The 22561-nt window shown below is 38.9% G+C and overlaps 1 protein-coding gene across 2 annotated transcripts in view; it reads right to left on the bottom strand.

Moving 5' to 3' along the window:
• The window catches only part of CDON (cell adhesion associated, oncogene regulated), an 86447-nt gene that overhangs the window by 62513 nt on the left and 1373 nt on the right, over window positions 1-22561 (bottom strand). Inside the window, exon 1 of one of the 2 annotated variants that reach the window (XM_067563403.1) lies at window positions 20852-20929. The exons of the other annotated variant lie outside the window; for it this stretch is intronic. The gene's annotated coding sequence lies outside the window, so the exon portion shown is untranslated. Of the gene's footprint in view, window positions 1-20851; window positions 20930-22561 lie in introns of those variants that run through there. 2 annotated transcript variants of the gene reach the window in all.

The raw sequence follows: 22561 nt of genomic DNA on the forward strand, positions 1-22561 counted from the left end.
TATACTGTCTTCAACAGTGGCCAGGGCCAGATGCTTTAGTGGGAGTGAAAAGAACATGGCAGTTTACTAAGTGATCCATCCCGTTATCCAGCCTCAGCTTCTCATGTCAGAGGTTTAGGGACATCCAGAGTATGGGGTTACATTATTTCACTTCCCCATCTCAGAGCTAAGAAGTTAAAGTTCTCCTGGTTATCCACCCCAACTCTAAAAACTGACAAACAGCCTTCTCTGTAAAGGCAAGAGTGCTCTGTGTTGTCCTATGCCCAGAAGAAAGCCTCTGTCTTTGGGGACATTACTCAGCTGTGCTAAAGGTAGCAGAAATGACAGTAGAAACTACTTTTCCTGTGAACAAATCAGCTTTGAGATTCCAGGGATTTCAGATCTTTGCCAACAAAGGCATTTCACATTCTGAAAATTGTTTAGTCCAGTATGTTACCGTATCATAAACATTGTATATGATCTGACAATGAAGCATGTTAAGTACTGGGTTTTTTCTAGACCACACAAGTTTTGGTATTTAAAAAAAGTCTTTTAATCTTTATTTGTTCTCTAAGGTCTTCACTGTAGCAATGGAGTAGACTGAAGATTTCAAAGAGAAACTGAATTTAAGATCTTCAAATAAGGCAAATAAAATCCCCAGAATTAACTAAAATACCATGGTCATAGTGTACACAAGTTGAGTTGGATCATTAAATTTCACACCAAGACACCCTTAAAAAAGGGTTTTCCAAGAGAAAGTAATCAGACATTCCTTTAACTTCTGACTCCTCCAGGATCACCAAAGCCTTTGATCATTGGCTGTCTTCCCGCTGTCTTCCTGGGGTCTGACAAAAATGCGCATAGCAGCTGGCACATATACTTTGCTAGGTTTTGTTGTTTGTTTGTTTGGCAGGAGCACTGAAAAGCCCAGTAGCAACTGACATACTGCCCATCAGTTTTAACTACTGGCCTGTGGGGTTTATTTTTGGTTCTTTTGGTAGTTATGAAATTTCTTGAAGCAGTCATGTGCAATTTACCCTGATGTATTCCAACACATACCACATAAAACTCATACACTCACTGCAGAAACATACAGTACACATCTGTAAAAACAGAGCTGCTGTGCAGTAAGAACACAGTTGATAGCTATAGCGCTGATAGGAAGGTCTGAGATTGTTCAAAGGGAAATGTAAACTTATTTAAATATCATATTTATTAATGCTTAATCATTCAATAATTCACACCAACTTTTAACAAGAAAACATAGCACCTACAGTGTTCATAACCCTTCCCCCCTTTGTCCTTCAGGGTCTCAATCGAGTCAGCCATGCATGCAAACTGATCCTGTCGCCAGCAAAAGCATTTCCTTTCACTGTGGTCAGCCAAAAGCAGAGGAAGAAAATGGAAGTGACTTGGAGTTATGGCACCAAAAAGGCCAGACAAGCAAAGAAATAATCAACTCCACATGAGCCACTTCTAGCCCATCACAATGAAAAGGGCCCACGACTAACCCCAGGAAAGGTCATCAGGACCATTGGGGTCACAAGCAGAAAAAGGCAATAGTGAGTGGCTGCCAGCTGCAATAAGAATCAATGTGTTCCTAATTACACTCAGAAGAGGAGTTTGAGCTCAAAGGAAAAGTTTTGCTGGAGTCACCACTTGCATAAAAAATTGAAGTGCTCCTGTTCTGTTCCCTTAAAGCAGGCACCACAACTACCATTTCTATGTGCTGTTAGATAAGAGAAAGCCAAACAAAGCAGGTAAGAAATCAGGCATCTATATAAATGTGGAAAAAGGGCTTTGTGTATGTTTTTAAAAACCATCATTAAACATTTGTATTAGAATGATGCAGTTATGAAAGACAGGATTTTGAGATTATACATAACAAAACCAGAAATAAAAAACAAACCCTTGAAGTGTTTTTTGTTTGTTTGGGAAGTCGAACTCAGCCCAACAATCTTGCAAATCCAACATTTGTTCTAGTTAGATTTTTGAGGACGCCTTTATGAAAAAAAATCACATGCAACAGTAACCTTCCAAACCAAGAATGAAAGCAGTAAACAGACCTAAGAATCAAATGAAAATAATAGGTTGTCTACCAGGCAAGATTACTGAAAAATTAACTGTAAAACAGATCAAGTGGAAAATTATTTCAATTTAGAAGTTCTGAAATTCTTTCACTATGAGTTAATATTTAAAACTAATATATATTCCTAACAAAACACTTTTCTAAACACAAACAAAACAAAAAAACATGGAAATAAATGAAGTCATTAAATCCCTTAGACACCCCACTCATAAGTTCTCCTTCTTGACCTTAACTAATTCTCTTCTCCCCAACTATTCTCTATCCAAAAAAATACTGAGCTATGACTCAAACCAGGTTTTTATGATGTTTGTGTTTTAATGATTAATATAGGACTGATCAGACTTTCATATACATTGTATGTAGCTCTGCACGTGGTTTTGTATTGGTGTGTACAAGCCAGGGATAATGTCAGTTTGTAAGTGGTGGCAGCCAGATATATTTTTCTGGGAAGTTTAGGAAGTCTCCTATGAATGGGTAACATGTTACAAGTGATTGTTCTAAATTAAGTAGCAATTTTTGTGTTGAACTTTGCGTTTAACTATAAATATATAATCAATTCAGACTGAATATTTGCTCAGATTCATGGACTGTACACAGGATGAAGTTGAGAAAGGCAAACAAGTTATTTATGTGGGATGTTGAAGGACTCTTGACAGCACCCGCCCACTATTTACACCATGTTTAGAAATTACCTTAACAAGATGCCTCATACATATACAGTGAACAGAAGAGTTTAGGCTGAACCTAATCAAGGATGCCACATTTCTATTCTTAGTGACAACAATTCATTACACACCACCAAATGGTTCCTGTTTTCTAGCTATGACTGACAACTGTAGGGCATTTTCATACATATGTACCAGCAATAACCCTTAGTCATCAAAATAACAATTTAAGTATAACAAGAGGTCCAAGATGAAAAAATAGTCAACTGATCTCAACTGAAAACCACAAGACTGATGACCCTGATTCATCTGAAACAGAATGAATAACTCAAACAGATCAAACAGAAAAAAAGGACAAGTGGGCAAACCCAATAAAATATTGTCTACAAAGATCAAAGCAAAATCACACTCTAAACCAATATATTTGCATGAAGTTTCAGAAATAGGTCCGTGTGTTAAATCAAAAGAGCATCTTGCAGGAACCAAAGGAAAAAAGTTGTAACAAACTCAGTCTGAAACACAAATAAACTAAAGAAAGCTTTCAAAAGACAGATTAGAAAAGGTATCAAATAGCCTGTGTTCTGTGATCATTCTCTCAATTCAGAGGACATTAGTTTGACTGCTACAGAATATATACTGTACCATAAACATTCATTTTCTTGCAACAAATCCAGTGTCACTTGTTGTATTACACAGGCCCTGGTTGAAGTAAATTCCATTAATGGGTATCCAAAAAGCAGCAGCACCAGAAGACAATTTTACACCACTGCATGTGGGGCGATGAGCTTCATGAGTTTTTCCTATTGCAGTCACTAGCAAATATGAACACTATGCAGTTGAGAATAGGCAGAAAAGCATATTATGTAGAAATTAAGTAAATTCAACTGCATATCATTTGCCTAAATCTGGTTCTTTTTAGGGAATGCACAAGAAATTGTTCTTTAGTTTTTATGTTTCGTATATTATAGATTCCTAGGTCAGAAAGGACCATTGTGATCCTCTAATTTAATCATATAATACAGGCCACAGAACTTCCCCAAAATAATTCCGAGAGCAGATCTTTTAGAAAAACATCTAATAGTGATTTAAAAGTGATGCAGAATCCATCACAACCCTTGGTTTAAGTCAGTCCAATGATTAATTACTAACTTTAAAATGTAGCCTATTATTACGTATTTGTTCCCCATGTAGGTACTTATAGATTATAATCAAGTCACCATTGGCAATCTCTTTGTAAGGCTAAATACATTGAGCTATTTGAGCCTATTAAAGGCAGTTTTCTAATCCTTTAATCATTCTCATGGCTCTTCTCTGAACCCCTCCAATTTATCAACATCCTTCTTGAATCGTTCACACCAGAACTGGACACAGAATTCCAGCAGCAGTTACAACAATGTCAAATACAGAGAGGTAAAATAACCTCTCTACTCCTACTTGAGATTCCCACATTTTTTTCAGAGGCACTGCTTTCCAGAACACAGCCCCCACCCCCATCCTGTAGGTATAGCCCACATTCTCTGTTTCTAGATGTATACATTTACATTTAGTCATATTAAAACACAGTTTGTTTGTGCCCAGTTTACCAAGCAATCCAGCCTGGTCTGTTTCAGTTATCTATCCTCTTCATTATTTATCACTCCCCCAATCTTTGTGTCATCTGAAAACTGATGATTTTATGTTTTCTTCTGGGTCATCACTAAAAATGCTAAATAGCGCAGGGCCAAGAACCGATCCCTGCAGAATGCCATTGGAAACATCTGCTTGATAGCAATTCTCCTGTTTACAATTACATTTAGAGCCCTATCCGTTAGCCAGTTTGTAATCCACTTAATGTGTGCTGTTTAAGTTTATATCTTTTTAGTTTTCTAATCAAAATGTCATGCAGGTGCCAAGTCAAATGCCTTACAGAAATCTAACTATATCACATCAATACAATTGCCTTTATCAATCAAATTTAAATCTCATAAAAAAAGATATCAGGTTAGTTTGACAAGATCTAGTTTCCAAAAACCTGTTTTGATTTGCATTAATTATATTACCCTCCTTTAATTCTTTATTAAGCAATCCCACATCAACTGCTCCATTATCTTGCCTGGAATTGATGACAGACTGAGAGGCCTATAATTACCCAGGTCACCCCATTTGCCCTTTTTAAATATTGTCACAACATCAACTTTCTTCCAGTTTTCTGGAACTTCCCCAATGTTCCAACTCTTTCTGAAAATCAACATTAATGGCCCCAGCAACTCCCCCCCCCTCTCCCCCGGGACATGCCTCTCAGTTTGAAGACCATTGATCTAGTCTAACTTCCTGCATAACACAGGCCAGAGAATTTCCCTTAAATAATTCCTTTGGAACTAGAGCATATCTTGTTTTTAAAAAAACCCAACAAACTCCTCCCATTCGATACTGCAGTGAAATGATAATATTGAATCTATGAGATTAGTTCCCATGAAAATGATCAATAAGAATCTAAATTAATGTGTTTCCTAGAAAAATGAAGCTGTAATGAAGAAAGCTTCTATTAAATGGGGGGGGAAAGTGCCTTCATCACTTTTTTATTAATCTAACTGTCCAGTGAAAAATCCTCTCTATTGGTAGCTCCCATTTATCTTCTAAAGATTAAGCTGTAGATGTAAAAAGTAGTTCTGATTTCCATTTGAAAAATCCAAATGACACGCAAGGATTTCTCACATTTCTTTGTTCACAAAAATAATTACTGAACACCTAGTAGCCAAGAATTGTCTACTCAACAGTATGAAATGCACCAGGCCAAAAACCACACCTCTTTTTTCTCTCTCTTTCTCTTCCCTATGTCCTCTCACCTCCAAGCATCCTGCCTTCTGACACGTGGTACTGTTTGGGGGACGAACGCTTGGATCCAAAGACTTGTCTGCTTTTGGCTGAACTATGCACCCCAACTTAATGCTGCCCCCAACACCACATGTATCAATTAATGTTGCGCCATCACACACATCAAGATCAATGATAGGCCAGTCCCTCACCACACTAAGTTAATATTGGACAATACCGCAGCAAAAATCAGTTTATGCTAGCTTCACAAACAGAGATCTCTGCTGGGATTGCAGGAAAGTGTCTAAAACCAGAACCCTCTTCTGGGGTCTCCTGCCTGCCCAGTCTCCCAACCCAAACACAGCTGCTTTAACAAGACGAAGCGGGAGGCTGCCAGAACAGTGGGGCAGTACTGGAGCTTGATTCTGCAGGGAATGGCACTTGGTCAAAGAACACTTGAGTTAAGCTAAAGTTTCTTCAGATGGCAGCAAGTACAGCTTCTTGTTGCCCCTTCATCCAATTGCCATTACTTGACAAGAGGATACGGGATTTGATTTTTGCAATGATAAGCTTGCACAACAGTGCTAAGGAGGTAGAAAGGGACGAACACGCAGACTAACAATCTAGAACCAGAAAGAATACTTGACATTCGGAGCACACCACAACTGGCGCATAATGTATTGATTATACCCTCTAATAGGAGGCTCTCAGCTACTCTAAGATTAGTAGAGAAAAAATAAAAATCCTCCACCACACTTTTTTTATGCTTTTTCCAGTGGATAAACTCCCACCCCCACACAAATCATTTGCATTTGTTATGTTGCAAAGAACTTTATGGATTATCTTTATCTCCCATGACAAGGGTGCAGGTTTTTTTACCCAATTCAGACTGGGCCACGGTGCCTCCCCCTCATCACCTCAGACTGAGATTACTTTAACTCTGCCTGGGGCTACATATGAAACCACTAGAAACTGAAGCTAGCAGAAAATGTGGCTGTGCACTTATTAACTAAAGTTGCATACCGAGAGCATTGGTTGCCAGCTGGCTTGAGCAGAACATAAGGTGGCATTTTTGACCAAAGAAGTGCTACGTAACATGACACACCCCATGCAGTAGCTGACTGTGGCAGTGCTGGGGCTTACTTGGTTTAAACAGGAGGGAGATCCCAAATGGCTGCTCAACTTCAGAATTTGCTTCTCAGCTTAGTCAACAGAACCTGAATCTGTTGACCTTCAGAGCATGGTACAAGACTCATTTGGTTTTCCAAGCCTTTGGCAAGGAGGGTTAAAAGAGGGGCACTGGTGTGTTTATTGTGTTATTATTTTGCAGCCAGATTTTGTTATGAGGCTAAAACTGACTGGGCAATTTTCTTGTACTTTATAACGTTGAATGAGTCTTTAATCAATCTCAAGAAACCAAAAAGAGTACAAATGGCGCCCTTTAGTTTGAAGAAATGAAATCCTTGTTTTGGGACCTGGTTCCCTGAAACCGTGTCTTTCTCCAGGACACTCCTTATTTTCAGTTGCTTATCAGACGTCCCTTACATTTTATATTTAGGCTTGAAGCTTCTCACGCTTGGTGTCAGCTCATAGGTGAGTTTTGTTATGTCGTCTGACTCAAATCCACTTATCTGTTTGAGTTACGCAGTAGGTGGGTAGCAGGATTTTTCAGCTGCTAAGGTTATTCAGATGCTTATGTTGCACTCTGATAATGCAAAAACATCTCTGTTTCAAAACTTGAAAATTGGCACACATGGTCTTGACTGAAGAATGCATGCTTGGCCTTGTCTGAAGAAACTGGTTCTGAAACAGAGTTATGAATATTTAACAGTTTGTGTACTGTGTATGTGCAGTATATTGCTTTCCTTCTTCCCAATGTGAAAACACAAAAATATGGGCTCACAGTTCACTAACACTAAATGACGTTACAATAGGGCACGGTCTGAGGTTACAACTAGTGACGCCTTTCTATCTATCTCAAAGTAAACGCCACAAAGCAGAACAACACGGTCACGTAACACAGTAAGGAGACCACAGATTTCTGTACTTCAGATGCATAGCTGCAGCATTATGTATCTGCATAGCTGTTGGGTAATCACAAGACCCAACTGCCATTCAATCACATAAGAGGAAGAATTAAGTTGTAAGAACACGTCTCTCAAATTTCTTCTGGATTCTTAACATATTAATCCTACTGCTTTGAGGAATCCTACATTATCCAAAGTTAGAGAAGCTATCTCAGAGCCTGTAACTGAAAGAATATATTCTGTTACTGGCCCACGTATATACCCTCCTGCCTAGGAGTGTTCATACTAAATTTCTACATTCAAGTAGCTACTCTAGAACATCAGCATTGTTCATGGAAAGTATAAAATCCAGGAAGTTACATAATTTTTCATAAGTAATGAACAATAAGCACAACTTAAGCTAGTTTTGTTTGCAGATTTAAGAAGTGACATCAAGTCCCATTGTGCCTTGCTAAGGCAGCATATGTGGTTCACGGCATCACGAACTGATCTCAGGTTTCCCAACTTTCCAGCCTCAAGAGAAAGATAGGGATTAACCATTAGTCTTAACATACAATATTTCTGGGTTGCAAGTATTTTTAAACCCCTAAACTAGGCCTATTTACTTAAATGTGGTTTATAAAACAGAAATTTGTAAAAACTGGCTTCTTCAATGGTTCTGATGGAGTCATCAGACTAAGCAGACTACAGACTAATGGCTCCACCAGAATAACTAGGGACTAAGTAAATTCAAAGTTCTAGTGCTCTTTGCTGTCCCCTCTTCAAAGCCTTACATAATAATGATCTGTACCTGCCTGTTAATAAAAACTTTAATGTTTCTCCTCTCTCTCACTCTTGGTTTTGTGCCTATAATGCTGTCCCCTGAGCTTCGGGTAGACTTCTTGCCTGCCACCCCTTCTCTCAATCACTCTTTTAAATATTATTTCTAGAAATGCTTCCGTTTCCCTCATCAATAGTCTCCCTCCCCGTCCCATTCTTGAATTACTAACCAGACCCTTACATTGTAACCTCTTTGGAGCTGTGGTCGTATCTTAGTCTGTAAAGCACCATGTACATTGGTGTAAATGATGGTGTATTTAATAAGACATAGGTCTCCCAAGCGCCCTAAACTATTGTAATTCTGAGTTGGCCTTATTTTAATTTCATGCAAGTAACACACAAAGTTCTCAACTGACACGAGACGATCCAGACAAGAGCAAAAATATTTATTTTCACAGCTGAGCTAGATACTCCAAAGTAGCTAACACCCACAATCTTAACTATTCAAACTATATATACATGCTGTCCAGCAAACTTTTCAATCCTATCTATCTATATATAGTGTTTTCAATGCACAGTACACATACACCAAGACAGTTTGCACTTGTTTATACCTTGACAGATCACTTACCAGGACTAATGACGAAAGAAGAAGACTGGAATGATCGGTTTGCTGTAAGCATCAGGAAAAACATTTGGGAATAGACCCTCAGCCAATTGAACTATGCTAATTTATACTAGCTGAGGATCTGGCTCCAACAGTTTTACTTACTGCACTTGGAAGCCATCTAACTTAAGTCTGAATCTAATGAAAAAAAATACACCCTCCTGCGGTTGAACCTGCTACAAAAGAGTTATTAAAGAAACTCAATTCACAACCGTTTCAGAAAGTAATCCCACACTTCCACTGGCATTCTCCAACAACCACGGCAGTGCTGTAAAATGTACGCAAAAAGTGCTTTAAACTAGCTTATCATCAAGTCTGAGTCATTCTGTTGCAACATTCTACCCGGGATCCCTTAAAGGGATGTACAACTATTAAATCCATACCTGCAGCCAAAATTTACACAAACCAATCTATTGCTGACTTGCATCATGGGCAATTAGGAACACGTAAACTCATGGGAGGTTCCCTTGAACCGGAGAGCAAAGCTTGTGTGCTGCAGCCTATCTGTATATAGGATCTCAGTTTACATATTATGGCAGTGAATTCTACAAGTTGACTGAATGCTATGTCAAAAAAGGAACATTGATGATTTTTGACTACCCCTTCATAATTCTGAATGCTTCAATCAACCCTCCTTCCCAGACTAAATCTTTCTTTTCGCATTTTCTTGGCATACACATTGAGTCTTGGTGTGCCTTTAACCATTCTTTAATGTTCTGTTGGCTTTTTCAGCCTAATTCTAGATGAGGCAACCAAAACAGAACACGGTGTTCCAGATGAAGCCATACCTTCGTACAAAAGCGTATTTTTTCTTTAACTAGAAAACTTTTCATTAACTAGAAAATTATTAAAGATGAACACTTAGAAAACTAAAATTAAATCCCAAAGGCACTTAAGATAGCATATAGTTTGAAGATTTTGCTGGGTTCATTCTGGCCTTAGCTAACTTAACTGTAGTCACCAAAAGTGCCATCTTCCATCTCTGGCTAGCAAGACGACTCTGTCCATTCCTCTCAGACAATCACAGCAGTCCATATGCTGGCCATCTCCTCGTTCAACTATTGTAATCTGTAAGGCCACTATACTGTTTTTTGCAAATCCATCCTCAAGACCTACTTGTGTTGTGATATTTACAAGAAATCAGCTAACCAATGATTATCGTCAAGTTGAACAATATCGAACTGCCATTTTGTTCGTTATTCTCCCCCTTCCTCCTATACTCAAATGCTGTGTTTGGTTTCAAAATCAGATTCTAAGCTCTTTGGGGAAAGAACGAATTCCTTGCACAACTCCCAATTCAATGGGCCTCAATCTTGATTGTGACAGAAATAATATTAAACTCACTCTATTAGGGCCTAGATAAGAGTAATGAGGAAATTAAAGGTAATTCATAACAGCAACCCAGCCGAGACGCCAAGTCTGCAGAACTGATGTATAAAGGCCTCAGTAGAATAGGTCTGCTATCTCAGGGACAATTTCCTTTCATGAATCACATCAGCCATGGTAGTTGTCATTACCAACACAACAAGTTCAAACACAGCTACAACATGACCAATTCAAATGATTTAAAAGTTGTTCAATTGCTTTTACATGGGTGTTAAGGTGGATTTTCAACTGAGCTACCTGATTGAAAAGTGCATCTCTTTTGTCCATAAAGACATGGACAATGTTTAACAGAGTCCAGGTATAGAACCTGAGGGAACCAAAACTAGAACAACAGGCCCATGGCTCTGGAAGGCCCTTTTCCCAGAGCAGCCTGGGATGAATCCCATCCACACCATCTTCAGATTGCACTACTAAACTCACTTATTTTGCCACTTCACTGCCAAGGTACCAGAGCAGAAGATAATTTAGTAACACATTAAAAGGAAGAATGAAATCAAGAGCACGGTGTATTAACAGCCCCTCCACACAATTCTCACTGTTTCTATGATCTATGCACTGTGTCTTATCCTACAGTGCTATGTGCTATAGAAATGCTTACAGAAACCACTGAAATTTGTTAGAAAAGTCTTTAGGTTGAATCTTGCATTTTGTTGCAACAGAGCCATTTAAATATTATCTTAACACTATCACAAAATAGAGTAAAGGGTCCAAAGACCCCCCATAGGATTTAAGCTCCACTTACGCACTTAATACAGAGTTCAAGTGGCACAGAGGACCTTGCACAGACCCTCTACAGTGGGTCCATCCTACATGCATTCCATCCTACATGCATATCAATTAGCGACTATGAATAACAAGATTAAGTAGCATCGCTATTTGAGTCTTTGGTTAAACTTGCCAATCAAAGACAGTGAATGTTCACTTCTGTTAGCCTTTATTTTAACCATTAAAGAAAGCTGACAGACAAGGCTCAGTCACTCAGAGGTGCCTGATCTTGGTATTACTGTTGTGCACCCTAATCAAACGCTTCCCAGAACTCAGATAAGCAATGACTTGCTTAGGCTAAGCATGGGAACATTTGCCTTCTGTAATGTATACATCTCTAGAGTAAAAACAAACAACCTCACACCTCTGGCCGGGAGCAAAACTCTGCTACTGTTATAGTTTCAATCTGCAACCAATCTTGTTGAGTGGGTGGGGCCTTAAATTGTATATTTACACGTTAGTTCCCCTACCTCAGACTTTGTAAGCGAACAGGTCATAAACCTGAAAACATCCAGTCTTCAGCTGAACTTATTTCACTCACTAACATCCTTTCCATAGCAATTTTAGGATTTTGTACTAGTGTATGATTTTAATATAAACAGTGAAAAATTAGTTTCAGTTTGGAATTTCAAAAACAGTTTACAGTTATAAAAAACCTTACTTAATACTATTTCCTCCTGACACATCCATCTTAGACTGTAATGATAAACGTACTAGATAGGATACAAGGTACCTTCAAAGATCTGAAAATAAATCCAAAGCTTAATCGCTTTTTTTTTTTAAACCACAAATCAGATGTCCCAATTTTAGAAAGTTAAAACCTTCCAGAACTTGCAAAATTAATCTATTCAGAGCTTCTTCAATCCAAGTCTGTCTTGATAACATTTTGCTGTGAGGAGAACTCATATATTAAATCAAACAATTAATTCACACTATTTTTTTTTTAAACTCTTTTGGGTAAGGTTGATCGCTAATTTGACTCCTGAACCATTGATGCCTGAGTATAACTGCTTTATAATGCTAAAGAATTTCAAGATACTTAATTCTGGGCAATAGACACAGCTCTGAGTCAAGCAAATGTTACCATCATTTAAGTAGATGGTCTCAAAACTCTTTTCTCTTGCTAATTTTGAATGCACAACAATTAGAAAATGCAACTTAAACAGAGTTAGCATCAGACTGTATCACTTTGCAAATCCAAATTTAAAGATTGAATTAAGCATAAAACTCCAATATATTTATAGGGAGTTTTGGAGTTTCGCTCCATCCATTACCAGCCTCCTTATACATCATTACAAAGATTTAAAGTATACATTCCTATTTTATTGTGCAACGTAGATTAGTGGCAAGAACAGAAAACATCTTTTATTCCAAAAAAGTCTCGGGGTTTTTTTTCTCTTAGCTTGCATTTTATTAAAGGCAACACAGACCTCAGTCAAGCTGTGATACACTATCATTTTAGAACTTTTAGGAAACAAATTTCCAAAGTGCTATAACAATATACGTGTTTTGAAGAAGCTGTTGAGAAACAATAGGTTTCCTGAAGCTATAGCAATGGTAACAGTAGTCACACAGAATTAATAGCCTCTAACAAACCTTCTGAGAAGTTGGGCTTATTTTTTACCTTGTAAACATCTAGCAGTATTATCTTATTCAAAATGGAAGAGTGTAGGGAACCTCTGAAACGTGCATCTTCTCCAGGAGAGAAAAAACACAATTCATCTTAGTTTGGCTACAATGGTGTGATTATGTAAATAAACTTAATCTGCAGAGCTGTGTACTATTTATGCAAAAAACATTTACAGTTGAGGGATTATACACCTTTGACAGAACCAAAATATTGTATGCAGTGTTGCTCTAGCACTTCTGGTTAGAGAGACAAGGTGAGTGAGGTAACATCTTTGATTGGACCAGCTTCTGTTGGTGAAGGAGACAAGCTTTTGAGCTTACACAGATCTAGCATGTGTTCTTGCCAGCTAGCACATCACAAACTTGGGGCATGTCTACACAGCAATCAGACACCCATGGCTGGCTTGTGCCGACTGACTCAGGCTTGCACTAAGGGACTGTTTAACTGCAGTGTAAAGACATTCAGGATCAGGGACCCTCCCACCTCTCAGGGTCCTAGAGCCTGCGTCTATGCCGCAATTAAACAGCTCTTTAGTCTAAACCCATTGGCACGAGCCAGCTGTGGGTTTTTAATTGAAGCATGGACACTCCCTTAGTGTCTGGGGTAGACTGGGCACCCAGCTGAGCGCCTAGGATTGTAAAATGTTTCAGTCCTTGTTTGGCGAGTAAAGAGTCCCCACCCTTGTTGCACTGAGGAATGTCACAAAAAACCACAAGTCACTTTAAGAGGGCCCAAAACACAGTGACTTCAGTAGAACAGTAGAATTAGCTATATTAATTCCATTGATAGAACTGTGCAACTAACGCCTCAAATTGAATATATCCGACTCTGCATCATATTGATAAAGAATAGGATGTGCTGTGTTGACGATTAACAGCCACTGCATTGGATGGATCTAAGTATCAGAGGAGTGGATGGATAGATGGGACCTACCCAAATCGCTATTCTAGTCCAGTGGTTTTCAACCTTTTTTCATTTGCGGACCCCTAAAAAAAATGTCAAATGGAGGTGCAAGCCCCTTTGAAAATCTCAGACATAGTCTGCAGACCCCAAGGGATCCAAGGACCACAGGTTGAAAACCACTGTTCTAATCCATCCAAAATCCAGTGACTAAAAACCATCTTCTTCATGCTCCTGTCTCTGTATTTCTCTCTTTCCTCCTTTCTCTGCATTTCCTTCCATGCAAACCATTCTCAGAAGGCCAAAATGGCCTAATAAAACCTAGAAACTAGAACAGACTTCCAAATCTGCCCAAGTTTTTAATTAATTTTTAAGTGATGTTTTTTCTTCCTCCTCTGTGATAGAACTGAGTTCTCAAGTACAGAGACCCTCTCTGAGCGCCACTTCCTCTTACCTTTTATGCTTGAAAGAGCAAAGCTGAAACCATCTCTCCAAGGATGGACCCAAGTGCCACCCCAGAGCAAAGGGTAGCTCAGCTCTGACAGATGAATTGTTTAGAGAGCAGTTTCCCTGGTGCTGAGATATTCCCATAACAGGGAACTGTACCATAAGCAACAGCAGGTCCTTGCCATAAAAATAGCACCATCCACCAAGTCTTTCACACCAAGAGATCCTCAGCCCTGACAGCTGCATATAATGAAAGTGGCATTCCGGGCACAACCACCACCATACAGGGTTTTCTGTAGACCTGAAGCCAGATAACTGACTAACTCAGCACCAGGAGCTCTAGCCTCTCAGCATTTTAAGATGGAGAAACAGAAGATGTGACTTTGTCCCTCCATGGGAACAGGGCCTGAGCATAGGATGAATCCCAGGAGTATGGTTCAAGACTTCCATCATCAGGAGGACGTGGAACCAGATGCCGTGATTTTTCAATGCCGAAAGTGCATAAATCTGGCACTCCAAACAATCATTCAGGAAATGGCACAAAAAGGTACGTTAGATTTCAAGTACATGCACCTGATTCCAGGAAGACTAAGGGGGGCATGATACACTGCTTTACGTTGTCTTCTCCACACATCTTCGCCTCCATAACAACCATTATGTCCTGGAATCCAGCCAGAGCCAATCTGGAAATCTAATTGGGCAACAGTGCAGAAACCAAATAAATGTTAATCTACTAAAAACCATAATTAATAGAAATGGTCAAAAAAAACACCAAGAAAATTCTGGGGATGCAGTAACGTTCTCTAGCTTTGGAAAGGAAACGGCTGAGGCAATTCAGGACCACATATCCCTTTATAACTTTCTTGCCAAGTGTTTGTTGCATGAGGGAACATACTGCAGGCCACTGGACACTCCCTTTCCTAGAAGGTTGCCAACGCACAGCAGCACTGAAGACTACAATCCAAGACAAGATGTGTGTGGGAGGACTAAATTCAGAAACCACCCCAAAGAACAACATTGTTCTATTTGATTCTGCCATGCTGTGACACTGTCCCTCATTCACAACCACTGCAGAGATCTGCTAACTCACAGGGGAGCATTTCTATTTAGTAAGGAATGAAAGTGTGTCGCTGGGGAGATACACCAGAAAACTGTGAAAAGACCTCAAGATTAATCTTTCTCAAGTTAAAATATCTATGCATGACATGGTAATGCCTAGGAAGCTTAGCAAACTACATATCATGACTCTTTGAATGGTTCACTTCCTTAATGGCTGAAAATCCACTGGTGCCATTCCTGAGGCGAATTCCTTCTGAAACTCAGAGTACACCCATACCCATAAGTAAAACATCCTTGGAGAGGACATCAGCTGACTTCTCTTGATTATTAATCTATGTGCCTATAGAAAATGTAGTGTTCCAGTCATGTGTTTTTGATTTGTGAAGGCTGGGATTCTGAGGAGAAGGTTGGCAAGAAATGGATATATTTGGATTCCTCGGGCTTGCCACAAGTAGTTTTAATGTTTTTGTGAACACCGTTAATGCTGTTGAAAGAGCTAGGAGGTCAGAACCAGTACTGGCTGTGGCATGGGCCACAGGAGAAGTTGAGCAGGCATGATGAGTTTGTGCCGACAGGTACTGCTGTGGCTAGAGTGGACCCTCCTCAACCCAAACATTTTCAAAACGTGAAGAAACTTCTAGACACCCTGTCGTCTCTGGATCTGGAACTAAAGTAGCATAGCATATAGGCATGCACCCTGCTCCTCCTCTTGTATAGCTTCTCCGGCTCATGGACAGATGAAATACTGTAAACTTTTGCCATGGCTGTCGCTCTGAGTATCAGAGGAGTGAGTTTCTGGGGTATTTGTTTAATACTTAAGTATATTCATTTCTCAGTCTCTTTTACCCACTTGCCTTTGGTAAATAGTTCATCGAGAGAAGTGGATTAGCATGCTCCTTGACGAGATCTCCAGCAAGCTGAATATCTGGGGGTCCTAATATAGCACTCCAATCTGTTTTCACCCCCCTCACTTGGCCTGTTACATCAACTCTTAATAAAGAAAAGGTAAAAAACATGACTACTACTTCTCTTACTTACAACAGCCTTAGACTTGGAAAACTTAGGATCACTCAGGTCAGAAGAGCGAGAGTAGAAGATTTAGGAATCAAAAGGAGGAGAATGAAAGGTTCTTCGGCAGGGAGCCATGATTCACTGTCCCTTGTAGACTGGTGATTTATTCTCCCAAGAAAAATTTGTCCCGCGAGGGAGAGGAGCCCACAACTCAAGGACTTCAGGAAGTATCTTTCCTTTGATTTTAAGGGATTCCTTAAGCTGGGGCTACCTGTATACCTCACTGTCCCTCATTTGTTTTCCTTGGTGAAGTCTTGCAAGGAGGTCTGCTGGTAACTTCCCTTCAGCCCAGAAATACACTTGGCGGAACAGACTAAGATCTGGATTGAAGACTCTTGGGCATAAAATTGTGACACAGGATGAATAAACCCATCCACCAACATCCAGATGGCTCTCAGTTACTCCATGTAGCCAGTCTAATTAAAGAAACAGGACCTTAATTTGGGATTTACTCAGTCTTAATCTGGCATTAAGAATGCTGGAGGCGTGGTCCGTGACTTGTCTGCTAGATCTCCTATGGCGAAAGACAGCAAAGACTCTATTTGCTTGGGTTAATCCAGGAGGATGTAAACGACCTCTGATGAATAACTCCTGCAGTTGCCAAGTCATTTGGGGAGCTCTGGCAAGGGCTACATTCAGCCTACCTGCAAGCAGCTAAATGCCATGCTTTTACTTTGCAAGAGAGAGGCTATTGCTTATCCTGGTCCATCAGCCAACAAAGGATAGAGGTAAGAGGGCATACCTGAACAGATGTTTTATCCTCCAATATGGAGGATGTTAGTAGTGGGAAAGGCATAGTTCACCCTCTGTTGGTTATGGCATAGGAACATTTTTCTCCTTGGCTTCTTGGGCATTAGGTTCACCCTAACAAAGTGGGATCTAACCATGCATGATGGGGAGCCCACCTCAGAAAAACTGCCTTGTCCCAAATAGAATCTTTGGAGGGCATCTTCCAATAATTTAGATTGAAAAAAGTCTTTCAATTGATCTATTTTTAAATTAAGTCCTGTGCTCCTCAGAACCAGGCGCTGCAGCTCCTTGCTGACCTGGAGGCAGACAGAACTGGCGGGCTCTTAAGTGGGAAACGCTGAACTTGCACCTGGAACCAACAAATTTGTCTGGCAGCAGTATAGGCCCAAAACCCACTGTCAGAACCAGTGGACCTGCCCACAAGAATATACACGGGAATGTACATATAAATAAAAATCATATTCAGAAACTCACCCTTTACAAACGTCAGTGTCTTTGCTGTTTTGATTTATTGCCCTCCACACTGGCCATTTTAAGTAGTTTCCCAGTAAAATAGAACATTGGAGAATATTGAAGCAGTTAGCGCTCATCGGACTTTGAATATACCTACACATTAACAACTAGCTTTCTTTAGAGGATCTTAAACTATAATTGAGCAAAGAGAGAAGACATTTTAACAATTCGCTTTCAATTAGCTTACCCAGGATCATGTGACTTTTCCTACACTCACAGCCCTTACTTGCATCAGTTGTTGCTTTAGGAGGAGACCGTTCTATTCACTGATTACACTAATTCTCGTACACTTCCCAGTTAGCTTTTTCCTTTGTTTTTTAGATGCTACCATTAAGAAAAACTGCTGAAACAATATTGAAGGTCAGAAAAAATACAAAAGAAAATTCAGAAACATGGTTATCTCAAGTAGCTGTCCCAGTCTTTCAGGGGCGTTGGTGGAACAAATGATCTTATTGGACAAGGAAGTTCTGATGTAATAGTTGGAGATCTACACAGAGCAGGATTTAAGACCCAGACTATGTGGATTCTATTCCCAGTTTTCCTACTGCCTCGCTGCATTAATGCGGGAGAATCACCACCTTTTTCCATGTTTGCAGAATGGAGATCATAACATGTAGGGCTGTTTTGAGCCTTAACAGCTACAATCTATGGATGAGAACATTACTTGAACTGGTATTACAATTATGTCTTGTTGCACCCCGGTATAACAAGGGGAGTCAAAGCTGGAGCTAAACTGATTTTGTGGATTTAAAACAAACCTTGAGATAATGGCATACAGTTCAGGCCCCAGACAAGACCTTTAGCATCATATTTTCATTCCAGTAAATAAAGTATCTTTTTTATATCCAGACCTAGACAAAAACGTATAAAGAAATATAAACCAGCAGTCACTGTTTCTAGTGTCCTATATCAGATTTCATTCTGTGCTGTGCAGAGCTTGACAGCTGGCCAGCAGAGGGAGTACACAGTAGCTATTACACTGTTCCCAGAAGGGCACTGATAAGCATCAAGAATGCTCCTACACAAACAAAGAAGTAAACAAAATAGAGGTATCTTAGCTTCTACAAGAAACAGACGGAGAAAAGGCAAAAAAGCCAATGCCTGCAAAATGGGGGGGGGGAGAGGATCAGTGAAAACTAGTTTTATTTTCCAGCTTTTCAGGGGGAACTCAAAACGAAAGAACTGCAAACTATTTGTTACTTTTCAGCATTTGTAAAATGTTAAACAACTGAGTTCTGCTGGTGGCACCTGCTAACATGGGAAATTCCAGCATCAGCACTTCAATATGATGTACCTGGTTCAGAGGCAATGCACAAAATATGTGTTGCCTTGAATGCAGGCGCATCTGGTAGTAAACAAGTGGTTAAATATGCGCTTATATAAATTAAAATCATAGGGTAATCCAAGTATCAAAAACACTACTTATCCTACCAAGGTCTACTGTTCCTTATTTTTGGGAGCTGTTCCCCTTTTGAAATACCATTCCTTATTTTTATTCCTATGATACTTAAGCTAATGAGCGCTGTCTTGGTATTTCCACTTCCAACTCTAGATTTAAATTACTAAATAAACAATTTGAAACACTAACAATGACACAAACTTCCATTTGTTATGTTACTTCACAATTTTAAGGGGGTTTTCTGAAATGCTCTGGTCTCCTACAATGCAAAAAAGCAGATTTCTAGTGATGGGGCAGTCTATGGGTGTGTCCTGTCTTGAACCTGTCCAGGTGATAACTATAGCTAATTCTCAAAACTAAAAACCCACTAAAACTAGATTTTAAGTAATTAGTTTAGATTACTGAAGAGTACATATGCAGTCAAATTGTAGCACAATTTTAGTTTGGTACAACAGAAACGCCCTTTTTACACTTGACATGTACTGTACTATTAAGTTTAGCAACCTGTAGCAAACTCATGCCATGAAATGTTTAAATAATGATCAAGATCTGAACATCTTTAGAATACTACAGCAATGTTAAGAAAAGGAGTGTTGCCATCAGCAACTAAGTTGTCTAATACAAAAGCACACCCTCTTCCTAAAGACTTCTCTTTTTTAATAGACAGCATGGCACCACTTTGTTGTTCAGTTTACTTCACACAAAATGACTCTCAAACTGACAGCTAAGCTCTCCAAAGTGCAACTTTATTTTAAGAGGTATAGATATCACAGAATTACCTAGGTTGTTTAATACCATGAAACAAAAACATCTGTCAATAAACCACCAAATGTGAAAAAAATGAGTGCATCTATCTACCACGTAATCCTAATTACAGATGGCTGTAAGTGAATAAAATCTTTACATATAATAGTGAGAGTTTTGTTGTATTTAACCTGTATACATATTGGAATTGTACATTTACAAAAGTAGACACCTAGTCAAAATTCTAACCAAACTGACAGTTTAAGACTATGCATTCAATATATTACTCTTGTACTACTAGTTTCTAGGAACTTCATTATGCAAACTGTAGTAAAAAGCTATATTATTGGTTGCACAGAACAGTATGTACATAAACAATTCAAGCAGGTAACTGAAATACAAAGTGTCCTACATGTGGTCAGATTTATAAACGCCTCAATCCTTTCAATTTAAGACAAGTGACAGAATATAGAAAAAAATATTTTAAATGTATGTTAATAACTTTTGTTAAGTTAAACAGCACTTTACAAATTTCTTTAGTGACAGTCATGTAAGTTTACTTAGTGACATAATTACAAGGAGGACCGTAAGTTTAAACTTAAATTCACGTTTCTACTTTTAATCAAATGACAAAAAATAAACTCTCAAATATACCACAGCATCCTGTATTAAGCTCAAGGCGGGTTGAAGGTTCTTCCATTAAGTCACCAGCCATATAATCTCACCCAGTCAAGAGAAAAAACTAAAACCACCAGTTAGCCAACATTAATTTCAAATTCAAGACCAGTTACTAAGATTATGTTTTAATAAAAATACACATAATTGCATGTAGGAAAATCTTAAAAATACAAGTTATTTGAAATCTCAAGACATTTTAAGAATTGTACTTTTTTGCTTTGGAGTGGATTAACTGCGCAGAAAGCAACATGTTAGGTAACAATAATATTGCGGTATCAATTTTAAAGTTTAAGGCAATAAAGAGTATATGAAAAGTGAGTTCAGGTCCTTTTAGCACAAGTTTATAACTACAATGAGCTAGGACAAAAAATACCAAAATAAAAAAGTGATGGCAAGTTAATAGAAAACAATCATACAGATTTACCTTCTTTGAAAGACTGCGATAAAACCCCCACTCATTAACAATTAGATTCAAGGCAAAACAGCTGACATATTTTAAATTGTATTGCAAAGACTTTTTAGAAACTCACCAGGGTTGCAAGTATATATTTTGTTTTGCTATTTGTTTTCCTCCAATCTGGCTACAGTTTGAGAACTAAGGAGTCAGATGGTTTCAATACATCGTGTGGATGAGTTCATCTCAGTGCCCAATACACACCACAGTTCCACTTTAAATACAAGAAGTCTTGGCTAATAGTGCGCCTTTGGGTTGGGCTTTTCTCTTACAAGATAAGCTGTTAAGTCATGCCTTGATTTTAGATCTGCCAACATATGAATTCTTCTAATGCAGCCTCCCCCGCCCACCATCAACACTGCTACACTACTTGCTCTCTCCCCCCACTACCACCAAAAAAGGCACTGCAGGGCAGAAATTCCTCAGGTGCTCGCTAATGGAATTCCCAGGGTCTCTGAGCCGCTTGGAGGATCAAGAGCTCTCATAGCCCCTGCTGGGGAAAGGAGCAACGAGTCTGTTCCATTTAATCAAATACAGAATGAAGTTTCAGCCCTATTCACTAGGCTGTCTCCAGGGCTCCAAAAAGGCACCAGGGAGCTAGAATCACACTAATGTGGCTCTTTCAGGCAAATATAATTAGTTTGATTTTAAAAAGCCACATTAATAATATCACCTCAGTACTATTATTCAGATCACGCCAGTGATGCTGAAGGAAATGAAAAAAGAAGCATGGAAAAGGGGTTTATTTCCTTGTAAGCTAAGATTTTGAAAGTGACATTCCATATTATTCCATATGGCAAGATTCCTTACTTTTTAACTGAAAAATATAAAGCTCTCTCCTTTACTCATTGCACCTCAATATAAATTAGCACTAATATTGAAACTGGTACCAACTCATCTACTTCTTTTAGAATTAGTGCCATAAAAAGGGCCATTAAATATTATAACTTTACAATGGTGTTACATTCTCCAGGTATTACATTACCACAAATACAAAATAACTTCCTCCTTTGATTTCAGTCATTTTTGTTTCTATCACAAAGTACAGTCAGTTACAAGACAGAAAGATACCCAAAAAAAATCCCTGCCTCAAACAGATTCCAATAAAGAGACTGATGATAGGATGTATTGGGAGAATTCAGAGACTAGAAAAAATAAATTCCAGTTTATTCCTATTATAGTCAATACAAGAAGTAAACTTGGGGGTTTTCCCCTCCGAAGTTCTGTTTAAAAAACAACAAATGGAATCCACAAATAAATATTCATTTTTCAGTCAATAGGTAGGGGGAAACATTTCTCGTGAATAAGATTTTTCTCCATCTACACTTCAAGATAAAATAAAGAGCCCAGGCTAGCTAATATGAGCAAAGAAAGTCATGAAAATGTTTTGCCAAACATCTAATCATGGCTTATGAGACAACAGAACAAGAACAATTAAATTAGGTTTACCGTTCACTTTTAGTGACAAGAGCCTCCACTCTAGTACACAAACCTCAGTCAACTCTGCCTTACAGACCTGAATAAAGCAGTCAATTTAATTAGCTCACTTCAAAGTCAAACCACCTGCAACAGCAGGCAGCGACTGATGCAAATCTACAAGGGCTGGATCAATGTGGTCCAACTCTACGGCCCTTTGTACTTTATCAGCTTGAAGCCTGAGATGTGCTCAAGCATTTCATGCTGAAGATAAAGAGTCTGAACAACCCAAGTAGGGTTTTATTAGACAAAAATGAATTGCACAGAAATCATTACCTCTCAAATAATGATCTTGGGAATCTACGCTTTG

The sequence above is a fragment of the Emydura macquarii genome, unplaced genomic scaffold (assembly GCF_026122565.2).
Source record: "Emydura macquarii macquarii isolate MOO-44397 ecotype Brisbane River unplaced genomic scaffold, CSIRO-AGI_Emac_v2 contig_312, whole genome shotgun sequence".
NCBI classification, from domain to species: Eukaryota; Metazoa; Chordata; order Testudines; family Chelidae; genus Emydura; species Emydura macquarii.